This window comes from Bombina bombina, chromosome 8, assembly GCF_027579735.1.
Source record: "Bombina bombina isolate aBomBom1 chromosome 8, aBomBom1.pri, whole genome shotgun sequence".
Lineage (NCBI taxonomy): Eukaryota > Metazoa > Chordata > Amphibia > Anura > Bombinatoridae > Bombina > Bombina bombina.
In genome coordinates, this window is record NC_069506.1 from 300,848,205 (window position 1) to 300,863,933 (window position 15,729).

The following is a 15,729-nucleotide window of genomic DNA, read 5'->3' on the forward strand; positions in this document are numbered from 1 at the left end:
TTCTAAAGATCGATGACTCTCCAACTCCAACTGCTATTATACCAGCAGAAAAATTCATTGGTTTCACTTCAGATCTCTTAACAGAAATAAGAAATTCCTCAGCTCCTGTTGAACAAGTTCATAACAAAAACATCAAGCAAAAAGATGGTGTTTACTACTATAATGATCGAATATTCTTACCAACTGACTTACGTTTAAAGATTCTAAACGAACATCATGACACTCCTTTAGCAGGACATCCAGGGGTAAATAGGACTCTGGAACTAATTTCCAGGAATTACTGGTGGCCTCACATGAAGGATACAATCAAGGAATACATTAAAAGTTGTGTAATATGTCAGATCTCAAAAAATGACCGGTCAACACCTTATGGACTGCTTATGTCCCTCCCTGTTTCGAATTCTTCATGGCAGCAGATTGGTATAGATTTTATTGTAGAGTTACCACCTTCCAATAACCAGAATACCATCATGGTTGTTATTGATACATTCACCAAAATGGCACATTTTTTACCATATCACAAAATTCCATCATCATCTGAAACTGCTACTCTCTTCTTGAATCATATCCTAAAATTACATGGGGTACCTTCCGTAATTATTTCTGATAGAGGGTCTCAGTTTACGTCCCGTTTCTGGAAAGACCTATGCAAAGCCTTAAATATTCAACACCATTATACAACATCATATCACCCTCAAGCGAATGGACAGACTGAGAGAGTGAATCAGTGGCTCGATGAATACCTCCGCTGTTTCTGTTCATGTCAACAACAAGATTGGACGAAATACTTACCTTATGCAGAATTTGCATATAACAACTTAACAAGCACCTCTACAAAGATGACCCTGTTCTATGCAAATTATGGGTACCATCCCAGCTTCACTTCTTTATCTTCAACACCAGCAGACTCACCTATGGTGGATGAACTAAAGAACACCCTATTAGAAAACTTCCGTATCATCAAAGAAAATATTGGAAAGGCGCAAAATTCCCAGAAATTTTACTATGACTTGAGACATAGGAAACCACCAGAATATAAAATAGGTGATCAAGTATGGTTGTCGACGAAGAATCTGAAGTTTCATCTGCCAAGTAAAAAGTTCACTCAGAAATATTGTGGTCCTTTCCTTATCACTAAAGTGGTAAATGTCAATGCTGTCACGTTACAGCTTCCGACAACCATGAAGATCCACCCCACTTTCCATGTTTCTCTGTTGAAACCCTACCATCCCACTAGGTCTTCTGTTCCCCCATTGCCCACAACGTTGGTACCATCTGAAAATGATGTCTTTGAAGTTGAAAGGATCTTGGATTCCCGAATGTCCGGTGGGGTTCTCCAATATCTAATTAGATGGAAAAACTTCACAGAGGAGGAGGATAGTTGGGAACCATCTAGCAATCTTTCTGCACCTAGATTGGTATCCCTTTTCCATCGTCGCAACCTAGACCGTCCTCGACCTCAAGCTGAGGATCAGCTTGCTTGAGGAGGGGGTCCTGTCAGAGTATTTAAGTTATGCTGCTTTTCCTTTAAGGTGTACTAACCAATCACAGGTACACACTCCCTTTATCACACCTGCTCACACCCCCAAGCTTTGCTTAGTAATTTGTAAAACTCCCTGAGAGACATACTTGTTCCTGAGCTAACTACCAATTTAACTATACTTTAAACAACCTAAGGATTTCAAAGTACTATTCAACTATTTCTATCTGTGTGAGCAAACCTAATCTAATCCTTTCAGAGTGTTTATTTATATTTCAGACTGATTCAGCCTTTCTGTTTCATCTCTCCCTGAACCGGATGCCTGCAGTTTTCACAGACTTCCAGCTGCACTCAGCTAATCAGACTGCAGCCTGTTCCACATTTTCACAGACTGATTTACCTAACTAAGGAGTGTAATATCCAATCTCATCAAAGGTAACTCTCAAACCTTGTTCCATAATTGTTTCAGCTTTAATATTGTCAGAAATCCTTCTGAGCTCTGGATAAGTGATTGTGGTGACATCACACTCCAAACACCGCGCCTCTCTCCCTCAACACAGGATCTCATCTCTGCATGTCAGCTGCAGCTTCAACTGAAGGGAGACAAGCATATCTGATCTGGTTAGTTAACTAAAGTATAAGATTTCTATGTCTAATGACTGTATGACTACTACTTGCATTTATTCCTGAACTACAAAGTACCGTGCTAACTTACTAATTTCCTGTGCTGTTTGTATCTGACTGTTAGCTAAACAGTTCAGAATCCTACCAATATTAAAAGGCTTAATTTACACCAAATCAACCTGGTGTCACTTCACATAGTGTTCACTTTCTGATTTGGTGTTACAAAACACAATTTTATTGTCTTTAAATTTAACAGTTACTCAAGTTAATACTGTTAATGTTACAGTTGGATTGTAGTATTTGGTTAGGCTAATCATGATGGCCATGTAGACCACCACCGAGAGTCCTGGAAGTAACAGGGATGATGAGATGAAAGTGCTAAGAATAGTACTACTTGAAACAACAGAGTTAGCCATGGGTGTTAATCCAAGACCGCTTGGATTTATTTTTGTATTGGGTGTGGCTAATCTTGCAGGCCATATAGAGCTGCCACCATTCGGTGTTGTATCAGCTATAAAAATAATAAGAACTGTACTATCAAAATACAGCCAATGAAGGGCCTATGAAGACTGAGCAAAGGTTGGATTGTAGTATTTTGTTCGGCTAATCATGATGGCCATGTAGACCACCCGTAACAGGGATGAAAGTGCTAAGAATAGTACTAATTGAAACAACCGAGTTAGCCATGGGTGTTAGTCTAAGACCACTCGGCTTTTTTTTGGGTTTGGGTGCAGCTAGTCATGAAGGCCAGATAGACCTGCCACCATTTGGTGTTGTAACAGGTATTAAACTGCAAAGAACAGTACTACTTAACACAACCTACTTACCATGGGTCCCAGAGCATATTTTTGGTTATTATATTTTGTAAGGGTAATCATGCAGGCCATATAGACCTCCACCGATAGGGTGAGTATGAGTAACAGCTATTAAAATGCGAAGGACATTACTAATTAACACAACATAGTTACCATGGGTCGCAGACCAAGAGCAGATGTCTTATTATTATATTTTGCATGGGTAATCATCCAGGCCGTATAGACCTCACCAGATAGGGGGAGTTACAGAGATTAAAGTGCTAAGAATGGTAGTACTTAAAACACAACCTAGTTAAAATAGGTACCAGACCGCATGTCTTATTATTATATTTTTTCAGGGTAATCAGGCAGGCCATATAGAACACCCCCGATAGGGGGGGGGAACAGGGATTAAAGTGCTAAGAAAAGTACTAATTAACACAAGCTAGTTGGGTCCAAGAACGCATGTTTAATTATTAGACTTTATTAGGGTAATTATATATCTAACAAATCTATCTATTTCTCTTCTATCGACTCTATCTAACTATCAATCTATGTATATCTATCTATCCTATCTATCAATCTATCTTCTGTCTGGGATGTTTTGAGACAGCCACTTTGGGAATGTTAGTTGATTTAGGCCCATTATGGCTTAAAAGCAGACTCTGCATAAACTATGTAATTTTCCATGGGAGTTTTGCCAGGGATCCCCCTCCAGCATGCGACAGTCCAGGTGTTAGTACCCTTGAAACAACTTTTCCATCACTATTGTGGCCAGAAAGAGTCCTTGTAGGTTTTAAAGTTCGCCTGCCTATTGAATTCAATGGCGGTTCGCGGGTTCGCGAACAATACCGGAAGCTCGAGTCCGCCGTTCGCGAACCGAAAATTTTAGGTTCGCGACATCACTAATTATCAATAGTGGCATGGTAAGAACAACCATCAACATATACCCAAGGTAATGTTTGACAATGGTCCTCATTGTACATTTTATATGGGGAAAGCAATTGTTCCTCCAGGAAATCATCTTCTGATAATTCTTCCCCAGGATCCTTAGCAGTACAGTCGTGGAGCTCAGCAAGACCCTGTGCGACTGGATTCTTTTTATTCTGCTTGTAGCGAATTTCTAAAGGCCAGCCTTATAAGGAAAGAGTCCACGCTGTTATGCGGCTATTTGACAAATTCCCATCTCTTATTCTCTCACTTTGCAAATATAGCAAAGGCTGGTGGGCCGTTTCTACAATAATTTTCTCGCCCTGTATATAGCTGTAGAGCCCATACAGTAGATAAGAGGGCTTTTTCGCAATCTCTAAATTTTAATTCTACTGGGGATAGAGTTTTGCTCGCATAAGCAATGGCTTTGCTTAAATTATCATGCTTTTGGTATAGAACAGCACTCATGCTTACATCTGTGTAACCTGTTTCTAAGAAGAAAGATTTACCACCTTCAGGGTACGCTAAGCAAGGTGCTTGAGTGAGTTTTCTCTTCAGCTCTCTGATGGCTGTCTCTTGAGATTCACTCCAGTGCCATTTCACATCCTTCTTTAGAAGAAGTAGTAGTGGTTTAGCTAACTCTGCATAATTATCAATGAATTTGCAAGAATAATTAGTCATACCCAGGAGTGATCTCAATTCCTTTAAGTTAGTTGGGTTTTTAGAATTTACTATAGCTTCCACCTTTTTCTTCTGAGGATTTAGCCCTTCAGAATTAACTTCATGTCCTAAGAAGTTTACACGAGTGTGTTACCATTGAGCTTTTTGTAGGGATAATTTGACACCTGCTCTTTTAAGTTGGCTGAGGACGTGTTTAAGCTCTGCAATGTGTTTTTCAAAGTCTGTGCTTTTGATTAAAACATCATCAACATAAGATAAGGTCCCCCTTTCCAGTGCATCCAGAATTTATGTATCCAAAAGGGAGTCTTTGAAATGCATATTGGACCTTTTGGAATGAGAATGCCAGCTTATACTGGTCCTCCTTGTGTACTTTTATGGTCCAATATCCCTGTGCACAATCAATGGCAGTGAATATTTTGGATCCATGCATCTGTGCTAGGCATTGGTCAATGTATGGTACAGGCCAGCCATACATGTACACTTGTTTGTTTAGCTGTGTTAAATCAGCACACAAACGCCATTGTCCATTGGGCTTAAGAACACCTAGAATAGGATTGTTGTAAGAGCTGTGCACCTGTCTGATAATACCTCTTTCTTCCAAGTTCCTTATGATTTCTGCAAGAGAATCATATGAGGCTAAAGGAAGTCTGTATTGTTTAACAAAGACAGGTGGTGCATTGGGATCTGTTTGTATTCTTGCAATGTGCAAGTCTGTAGTACCACAGTCATAAGAATCCCTAGCAAAAATATCCTTGTACTCCATCAGGAGTTCTCACAGCTGTTGGCGTTCATCATCGTTGGAACAGCCATTAGCTAAGGATATTTGCTCTTCGACTATTTGCTGAAATCCTGGAAAGATTTCATGCTGTCCTATTTCATAGGCTTCTTCCAACCTAGTGGTGAGATCCCCTTGATTATAGTTTACATTGCCCCCATGACTCTGGGTATTGGGGTAATCTTGCTGTTTGATTGGCTGATCGAATACTAGAGAGGCTTCTTCAATTTTACAGATGCCTTCCTCTGAGCTGAAGGGATAAATAGACTGACTAGTAAATAGACTCTCTGGCATAGATGCAAAGGATTGTTCTATTAATTGTTCTTCAGTTAAGTATCCTTCAGGTATTAGCCCAATTACATTATTCTGGAATCCAAAAGTTTAATAACTTGATTCCAGCACATATCCTGTGGTAGTTCCCTTGGATAAGGTTATATCTTGTGGGGTCGTGTTATGTACAATAACATGTATTGGAATAGTTCCAATATTCACCATAGGAGTATAGGTCATTGTGACACCCAGATTTTGTATTCTATGGGAGAGGCAAATTAGTGTTTCAGAAGTTTTTAATTTCTGGCCTCTCTTTACCTGTAATGGTAAAAGAAATTTATCAGCCCCGGCAGGAATTATAACATCGTTAGACACCTGTATATTCACAGCATATGGTAATTGCTAGTTCAATTTCAGGGGTGCACTTTCATCCTGAAATACTTCAGGGTCCCCCTTTAACCTGCTCCAGAGGCAAGAGTTAATAAAAACTATTTGTATGCATATCTATGTAAGATATCATTGTCAATGTATATTTGACTATGGGGAGTATTTAAAACTAAAAACAGGTGCTTCACTGACTTATTACCTATAGAGACAGATAATAAGCACTTAGCTGTGATGTTATAACTTTCAAACCTGTCATCCAGGCCGTTGACACAGAGGTCTTGGGGAGAAAGATATTTAATCACTTTAGGTTCAGCTATCTGCGCTAATAAACCTTTGCTTATATAGCTAGCTTCCTGTTTTAAGTTCAATTTGGCATACTTGGTTTTACCCAGGTCATGTACTTGTATAGGGATAAATAGATCCTCATTAACTCTCTCAATCCCTGCGAGGTATTGAGCGTGCCCCCCCCCCTTTAGGGATTTTATGATCTTCCTTGTGGAGACATATGGTTAATACATCACCGTCTAAGGAAATATTCTCTATCTTTCCAGGCGAAATTTTAAAAGTATTACCATCAGAGCCACTTAAAAGAGTTTGATCATCTATTCGTAGAATAGTGATTTCAGGTACATAGTTATTCCTGAAATGAATCTCCACAGCATCTGGTTTCTCTTCCACCACGTGACAGTTATGTCTGGTGCGAGATATACCGGATTGCCTCATAATTTATTGGTCGTTTTACTTGTGACCAAATTACATTATTTATGCAATCAATTATGGTGCTTAATCGCTTCAGGAGATCACTACCAATAATTAAACGATCCGTTGGCAGATCCACTATAATGACAGGGTGTCTTATGACCCTGTTCCCCAATTTAAATTTTAACCAGACAGTACCGTAAACTTTTAGGGAGTCACCCCCAACTCCTATTAGAGAACCATCAAATTCTTTTATTTTAGGTTTGTGGGGTGTTAGTTCATTTAGCTGTGTGTAGTACCTGTGGGATAAAATAGTTGCCTGAGACCCAGTATCAATTAATCCCATGATAGGGTTGGAGACTGAATCTTGCAGCTCAGCTAATACATAATATCTCCCTGCAGTTTCTACCATTTCACGCATAAAATTGGCATTATCATACATCTGTGGGCTTCGCCAAGTGTTACCTGAATCCGCCATGTTTTCTGATGCAGAAGAAACTTCATACCTACCGGTCCCCTTTATAATAGGGTCGGTTGGATTCTTGTGTACTGCATCTGTGGAAATAAGGTTAAGAGAACACTGCAAAGGAAAAGATTGGTTAATGCTTTCAGGCCGAGGTTGCTCGTCATCACAGCTAAATCGTCCGTTTCCGGTCTGTGGGGAGAGAACATGATTAGTACCATTGACATTTATCATTACACTTTGTATATCTCTCCCCTCCCTTTCAGGTGATACTGCAGTATTTATGACTGTGCCTGCAGTAAACTGCTGACCACTGGCTGTACCCCTAAAAAAGTATTGTTCGGTTGCTGAGCCGTAAAAGGTTGACTCATATTAGCGAATTGTTCGCTCAACCGATTTACCTGGGTAAAAAGCATATCTATCTGATTGTACAAGTTACCTCTACCCCTGGGCCTACCTCTTGATGCCCCATAATAATGATTCCTGGACCATTGGTTCAGAATCAGGGCCTCTATTTCTATCCTGTCGTGGTTGCCCCTGGGGTTCAGCTTGTTCAGCATTAGTACTTTGGGGAGCATTATATACTTGGGGTGTCTGGTTACCCTGAGAATATCTTCGCCATCTATTGTATCTACCCTTGCGCGGATACCAATTATTTGGTGAGTATTCTCTTTGTGAGTAATTATTCACCTGATTATGTCCCCCCTTTTGGATATAGTCTCTCTGCGTCTCAGCCCATGTTGGGGAAGGGGTAGAGTTAAACCTCTGTGGAGATTGCCTGTTTTGACTGGCCACCTCCGCGTAGGTTTTCTTTTTAGACTCCAAATTGAGGGGGCTAGGTGACACCCTAGTTTCTGCCACGATTTTGGGTTTTGATTCCCTTTTCACCCCCTGTTCACCGGACTGCTGAATAGAGTATAACTTTGTACTCTCTTTGATCAGCCACTCCAAGGAACAGTTCTCATCAAAATCTCTAGCTAAATTAATTTTGATGGGTGTGGGCAGTGCTTCAAAATATAAATTTACAAATTCTGAGCATTCAAATATGGGATTATCTTCAGCCATACTGTATGCATTTTTCAATACAGAAAGGAATTCTATGGGACTTTGATTCGCACTACATTTTAAACCATATACAGCTATTTTCACAGCAGTTTTAGTGCGATGTTGCCCGAAATCTTTTCTGCACTGTCATTTTTTTTTTTTATTTTTTTTTATTGAGGTAAAGAATACAACAGTACATAGCAATCATTTAGCAAAACCCTCAACCCGTGAGGATATACAATAAGGTATACAGTACTGTACATATAGCATACAGCTCCACGAAACTATAAACATAAACAAAGTCTTGCACTTCTATTTGTATAGAAAACCAAAACTAAAAACTGAACTAAACACTAGTAAGGGAGTGCTACCTATGTGGTTAATAAAAGTAAATAGGACTAACCTCAGATTTCCAAATAAAAAAAAAAATAAAAATAAAAATATGGGGCCCTTTTAGAGCCCTTATGACTGTAATTGCCAAAAGTTATGAAAAGAATTCAAATATATAGCCTATAGGGCCACATATAAGCCCATACAAATATAAATCTCCTTAGACTAGTGAAATCATTAGAAAATATACAATAAGAAAGGGGATTATCAAGACTATTATTATATAACACTTGAATAAAGATATTACTAGCCGCTACATTGTACCAGTCTTGTGTTAGATATAAGGGAAATTCAAGGGAATCTACGTTCTTTCACTCCAGGAATGAATATTCATATCCTTTAGTGAAGTAAAGAATTTGTGATGTTTACCGTCAAATACCCAGGGCAGAATTTTAATTTTTAATTTCTCACTTGTAACATTCATTATAGATAATGCATTTTCAAAGGCCTCTAAGTGATCAATTACAGAATTTGTTCCCTTGTTGGAGAATACAGGTACAGCACCCTTTAGGAAAGTAATTATTTTATGGGAGTCATACACCTTATTAGACATGCTTTGGGACTCCTTATTAGAGTTTCCCTCACCCGCACCAGCTGAGTTACAGCAGTTGCCTAGATTTACATCATGAGGTGATTGTCTCTTTGGGAAATCTATTTCTGACCCAATAGGGGTCCTTTGTCTACACTCTTCCATATATTTCTGCATTTCGTCCCTGACGCATTCTCTAAGGGAGTTAGAATTATCTGCATTATTCTCACTGTTAATATAGGGGTTTGCATTATGGCGATATGACCTTTTTAAATCACTTAATTATCTCTGGCTTTGCGCAAGCTGTTTATTTAACTCTTGTATCTGTGTTAGTAAGTCTATGTTATGCTTATCTAAGGTGGTTAGGTTTTTGGCAAACTCATCCATTTTATTTTTGGCTATTTTTAAATCCTCTTCGTATCTGCGTGAGGAGAGAATACTACTTTCTAGCTCCTGTATTTGCAATTCTTTGTCTATGACACAAAGCGACATTTCGTCAATAACGCATATCACAAGGGGCCAAGATTTTAGTATTAGTTTGTCTCGCTTTTTGAGAGTCTTGCATTGATTAATCATTAATAATTCTTGGAATAATTCATTGTTTTCATTCCACATATTATTATTAACGGTAATATTTTTAGCCTTAATTTTAAGCTTATCCATAAAATCATTTAATTCACCTGCAATATTAAAGGGACAGTCTACCATAGAATTGTTATTGTTTTAAAAGATAGATAATCCCTTTATTACCCATTCCCAAGTTTTGCATAACCAACGCTGTTATATTAATATACTTTTTACCTCTGTGATTACCTTGTATCTAGGAACCTTCTTCCAGCCCCCTGATCACATGGCTGTGACTGTTTTTTATCTATTGTCTTGCAGTTAGCATTGTTTTGTGCTAAATCTTAAATAACCCCCTGTGCCTGAACACAGTGTTATCTATATGGCCCACGTGTACTTTTTGTCTCTTTGTGTTGAAGAGATTTAAAAAGCATGTGATAAGAGGCAGCCCTCAAAGGCTTAGAAATTAGCATATGAGCCTACCTATGTTTTGTTTAAACTAAGAATACCAAGAGAAAAAAGCAAATTTGATGATAAAAGTAAATTGGGAAGTTGATTAAAATTAAAAGTCCTATCTGAATAATGAAAGTTTAATTTTGACTAGACTGTCCCTTTAAGCCTTTCTTTAATGTGGTCTATTATGTCCCTCTTAAGGACCTGACCTCGAGTAAGGGGTATTGTCAGGGGACCATTTTCAACAGATTCACTTCTGGCTACAGACATTATTATATTGGTTCAGTGTTTAGTTAAATTAAAACGCTAGTACAATTTTTACCAATAAAAAGAGAGAAAAAAAAATATATTTAAAAAAAAACAACTTAATATTAATTTTGAAATATGAAAAATTAATATTTTTATGAATTTTGAAATATGAAATTTTTTTATTTTTATGAATTTTGAAATATGAAAAATTAATATTTTTATGAATTTTGAAATATGAAAAATTAATATTTTTGATTAATTTTGAAATATGAAAAATCAATATTTTTATTAATTTTTCAAAAATTAATCTTTAATAATATTTCAAAATATGAATATCAATCTCGAAATATGAACATCAATATTTCAATCTTCAAAAAAACCTATATTTTGAAAATATTAATTTCGAAGTATAAAAAAAATTCTCTTTTATAATAATTTCTATTTATTACAAATATATTATATCAATATGATAAATATTAATAATATCTCATGCAAGTGCCTCCATATAATATGTCAGTATATTTATAAGAATCTCAGTAGTGCTCTCCAAATAATATGTCTATGGCAGGGTTATAATACAATATATTTAATAATTATCCTTTAAAAATAAACCCTCAATCAATATGCATCTACTAGACAATAAAATTAATATAAATGCCTGAATTCTTTTTATTAGTTAATATCTATGAACACATTGGAATATATTTGTAGGGATCAGAATGTGAGTCAATACTATACATGTTTAAAAACTATTAAAATATGTTATGCAGAGTTCATACACGTTTAGAACTGGCCTTATTCACAATAGCCTTTCATTCAGAGTTGCATTTAAAATATCACAGTGAGACTTAAGATAGTAGCTACTAATATTCAGCAATGCAATTAACAGTGCTAATATACAATAGGACAATATATATATATGCTCAGCTATTTAGCTGCAATTGATTCTAATACAATTCTAATTAGGATACTAAAAATACATATATTCTTACTGTAAACTGTTACTTTAAAATGTCTATTTATTTAAACTGGAACAAATTTTTATTTACTTATAATTAAAATCAATTCTAAGATATATATATATATATATATATATATATATATATATATATATATATATATATATATATATATATATATACATACAGTGGGGGGAAAAAGTATTTAGTCAGCCACCAATTTTGCAAGTTCTCCCACTTTAGAAGATGAGAGAGGCCTGTCATTTTCATCATAGGTATACCTCAATTATGAAAGACAAAATGTGGAAACAAATCCAGACAATCCCATTGTCTGATTTGGAAAGAATTTATTTGCAAATTATGGTGGAAAATAAGTATTTGGTCAATATCAAAAGTTCATCTCAATACTTTATTATATCCTTTGTTTACAATGACAGAGGTCAAACATTTTTGTAAGTCTTCACAAGGTTATCACACACTGTTGCTGGTATGTTGGCCCATTCCTGCATGCAGATCTCCTCTAGAGCAGTGATGTTTTGGGGCTGTCGCTGGGCAACACAGACTTTCAACTCCCTCCAAAGGTTTTCTATGGGGTTGAGATCTGGAGATTGGCTAGGCCACTCCATGACCATGAAATGCTTCTTACGTAGCCACTCCTTCGTTGCCTGGGCGGTGTGTTTGGGATCATTGTCATGCTGAAAGACCCAGCCACGTTTCATCTTCAATGCCCTTGCTGATGGAAGGAGGTTTGCACTCAAAATCTCACGATACATGGCCCCATTCATTCTTTCATGTACACGGATCAGTCGTCCTGTTCCCTTTGCAGAGAAACAGCCCCAAAGCATGATGTTGCCACCCCCACGCTTCACAGTAGGTATGGTGTTCTCTCTCCTCCAAACACGACAAGTTGTGTTTCTTCCAAACAGTTCTACTTTGGTTTCATCTGACCATATGACATTCTCCCAATCCACTTCTGGATCATCCAAATGCTCTCTAGCATACTTCAGATGGGCATGTACTGGCTTAAGCAGGGGGACACGTCTGGCATTGCAGGATCTGAGTCCCTGGCGGCGTAGTGTGTTACTGATGGTAGCCTTTGTTACGTTGGTCACAGCTCTCTGCAGTTCATTCACTAGGTCCTCCATGTGGTTCTGGGATGTTTGCTCTTGTGATCATTTTGACCCCACGGGGTGAGATCTTGCGTGGAGCCCCAGATCGAGGGAGATTATCAGTGGTCTTGTATGTCTTCCATTTTCTAATTATTGCTCCCACAGTTGATTGCTTCACACAAAGCTGCTTGCCTATTGCAGATTCAGTCTTCCCAGCCTGGTGCAGGCCTACAATTTTGTTTCTGGTGTCCTTTGACAGCTCTTTGGTCTTCACTATAGTGGAGTTTGGAGTGTGACTGTTTGAGGTTGTGGACAGGTGTCTTTTATACTGATAACAAGTTCAAACAGGTGCCATTAATACAGGTAATGAGTGGAGGACAGATGAGCCTCTTAAAGAAGAAGATACAGGTCTGTGAGAGCCAGAAATCTTGCTTGTTTGTAGGTGACCAAATACTTATTTTCCACCATAATTTGCAAATAAATTCTTTCCAAATCAGACAATGTGATTGTCTGGATTTGTTTCCACATTTTGTCTCTCATAGTTGAGGTATACCTCTCTTTTGTGCTCTCCCCCTCTCTTTTGTGCACTCTCCCCCCTCTCTTTTGCTGTCTCTATCCCCCCTCTTTAGAGCTCTCTGTCTCGGCAGTCAGCCCCACCCTGGCATCACACCCGCCCCGCCCACGTCACACCCCGGCCCGTCCATGTCGTACCCGCCCAGTCACACCCACGTCGCACCCGCTCGGCCACGCCCACTCCACCACACGCCAGATGCCAGGTCAGTTGGAAGGCCAGGTGTGTTTGTTCTCGCGCGCAGTCTCTACTGCGCATGACAGCTTCGGACAAATACATTGGCCTTTTATTATATAGGATGTTATTTGTGTAGACAAATTATGTTTGAGCAAATTACAAACATGTTATTTTATTTATATAAACAATTTATTTCAATTTTATGTATTGATATTTTAACTGGACTGAGGGTTATCTGTGGCAAATATATCCTCTTGATGTAGGGAGGAAGAGCGTAATTGCTGAGATGGTTTAAGTAGTATATAGAAGTATAAACCGCAGACACCCCATTCTCCTCTGAAGAAGTTTGCCCGTTAGCGAATTAAACGCGGTAGGACTTTTGGCCTCCACTGGTACCCTTAGTCAGCTGGAAATGACCTTCCAAGTTCACCTTTTCAGTTTATACAGGGCATTTGGTAACCCCCTCTCTTTTGCTCTCTCTCCCCCTCTTTTGCTGTCTCTCTCCCTCTCTTTTGCTCTCTCTCTCTCCCTCTTTTTGGCTGTCTCTCTCCCTCTCTTTTGCTCTCTCTCTTCCCCCCTCTCTCTCTCCTCTTGTTTGCTCTCTCTCTCTCCTCTCATTTGCTCTCTCTCTCCTCTCTTTTGCTGTGTCTCTCCCTCTCTTTTGCTCTCTCTCCCCCTCTCTTTTGTGCTCTCTCCCCCTCTCTTTTGCGCTCTCCCCCTCTCTTTTGTGCTCTCTCCCCCTCTCTTTTGCTCTCTCTCCCCCTCTCTTTTGCGCTCTCCCCCCCTCTCTTTTGCGCTCTCTTCCCCTCTCTTTTGCGCTCTCTCCCCCCTCTCTTTAGCGCTCTTTCCCCCTCTCTTTTTTGCTCTCACCCCCTCTCTTTTGTGCTCTCTCCCCCTCTCTTTTGTGCTCTCTCCCCCTCTCTTTTGCGCTCTCTCCCTCTCTCTTTTGCGCTCTCTCCCCCTCTCCTTTGTGCTCTCTCCCCCCTCTCTTTTGTGCTCTCTCCCCCCTCTCTTTTGTGCTCTCTCCCCCTCTCTTTTATGCTCTCTCCCCTCTCTTTTGTGCTCTCTCCCCCTCTCTTTTGTGCTCTTTCCCCCTCTCTTTTGTGCTCTCTCTCCCTCTCTTTTGTGCTCTCTTCCCCTCTCTTTTGTGCTCTCTCCCCTCTCTTTAGTACTCTCTCCCCCTCTCTTTTGTGCACTCTCCCCCCTCTCTTTTGCTGTCCCCCCTCTTTAGAGCTCTCTGTCTCGGCAGTCAGCCCCACCCTGGCATCTGGCCCCGTCCGGCCCTGCCCGAGTCACGCCCGGCCCTGCCCACATCACACCCGGGCCCCGTCCACGTAGCACCCGCCTGGTCACACCCACGTCACACCTGCTCAGCCACGCCCACTCCACCACACGCCAGGTCAGTTGGAAGGCCAGGTGTGTTTGTTCTCGCGTGCAGTCTCTACTGCGCATGACAGCTTCGGACAAACACACGGCCTTTTATTATATAGGATGTTATTTGTGTAGACGAATTATGTTTGAGCAAATTACAAACGTGTTATTTTATTTATATAAACAATTTATTTAAATTTTATGTATTGACATTTTAACTGGACTGAGGGTTATCTGTGGCAAATATATCCTCTTGATGTAGGGAGGAAGAGCGTAATTGCTGAGATGGTTTAAGTAGTATATAGAAGTATAAACTGTAGACACCCTATTCTCCTCTGAAGAAGTTTGCCCGTTAGCGAATTAAACGCGGTAGGACTTTTCAGTTTATACAGGGCATTTGGTAACCAGACAGAGGAAATGGTTGTATGTTGTGGGAGGAACTGGAAGTATATTGCTGGATGATTTTGATTTTATTATGCTTGTGAGCAGTGATATTTACGTACTTACCCTTTTATAAATAAATGCACTTAAATCTGTGTTGCCTTGTTTCTGCTTATGTTTTCAGTATAATTTGTTATTAGCATGTAATTACAGAAATGGGGCAAGATTACATATGCGGCACAAGCTTCAGCGTAACTGCTGAAACCTGCGTCGCCCGTAATTTCCCCTCGCACATCGGGGTATCACATAAACCCCGCCAGCTGTTCATAAACTGCTGTAAGTCGAATAAACTAGTGATGTCCAGAAATGTGAGTAAATACACATTTCTGGAGTCGCCAGTAACTTACGGCAGTTTAGAAACTGTAGGCGAATAAAAAAAACAAAAAAAAGTTAAATATCCCGTAAAAGTCTAACACGCCTCCCAAAAATAAACCTGACACGTCAAAACCCCTGTATCCGCAATCCCCCCATCACAACTAATAAATAAAGTATTTACCCCTAAACCGTCAACCCCCCACAACGCAATATACCTAATGAAACTATTAACCCCTAATCCGCCATTCATCCACATCGCAATCTACCTAATAAAAGTATTAACCCCTAAATCCGTGAACCCCAACATCACAAACTACTTAATAAATATATTAACCCCTAATCCGCCATCCCCCACAGCGCATTAAACCTAATTACACTATTAATCCCTAAACCGCCAACCCCCCACATCGCAATAAACCTAATTAAGCTATTAACTCCTAAACCACCAACCCCC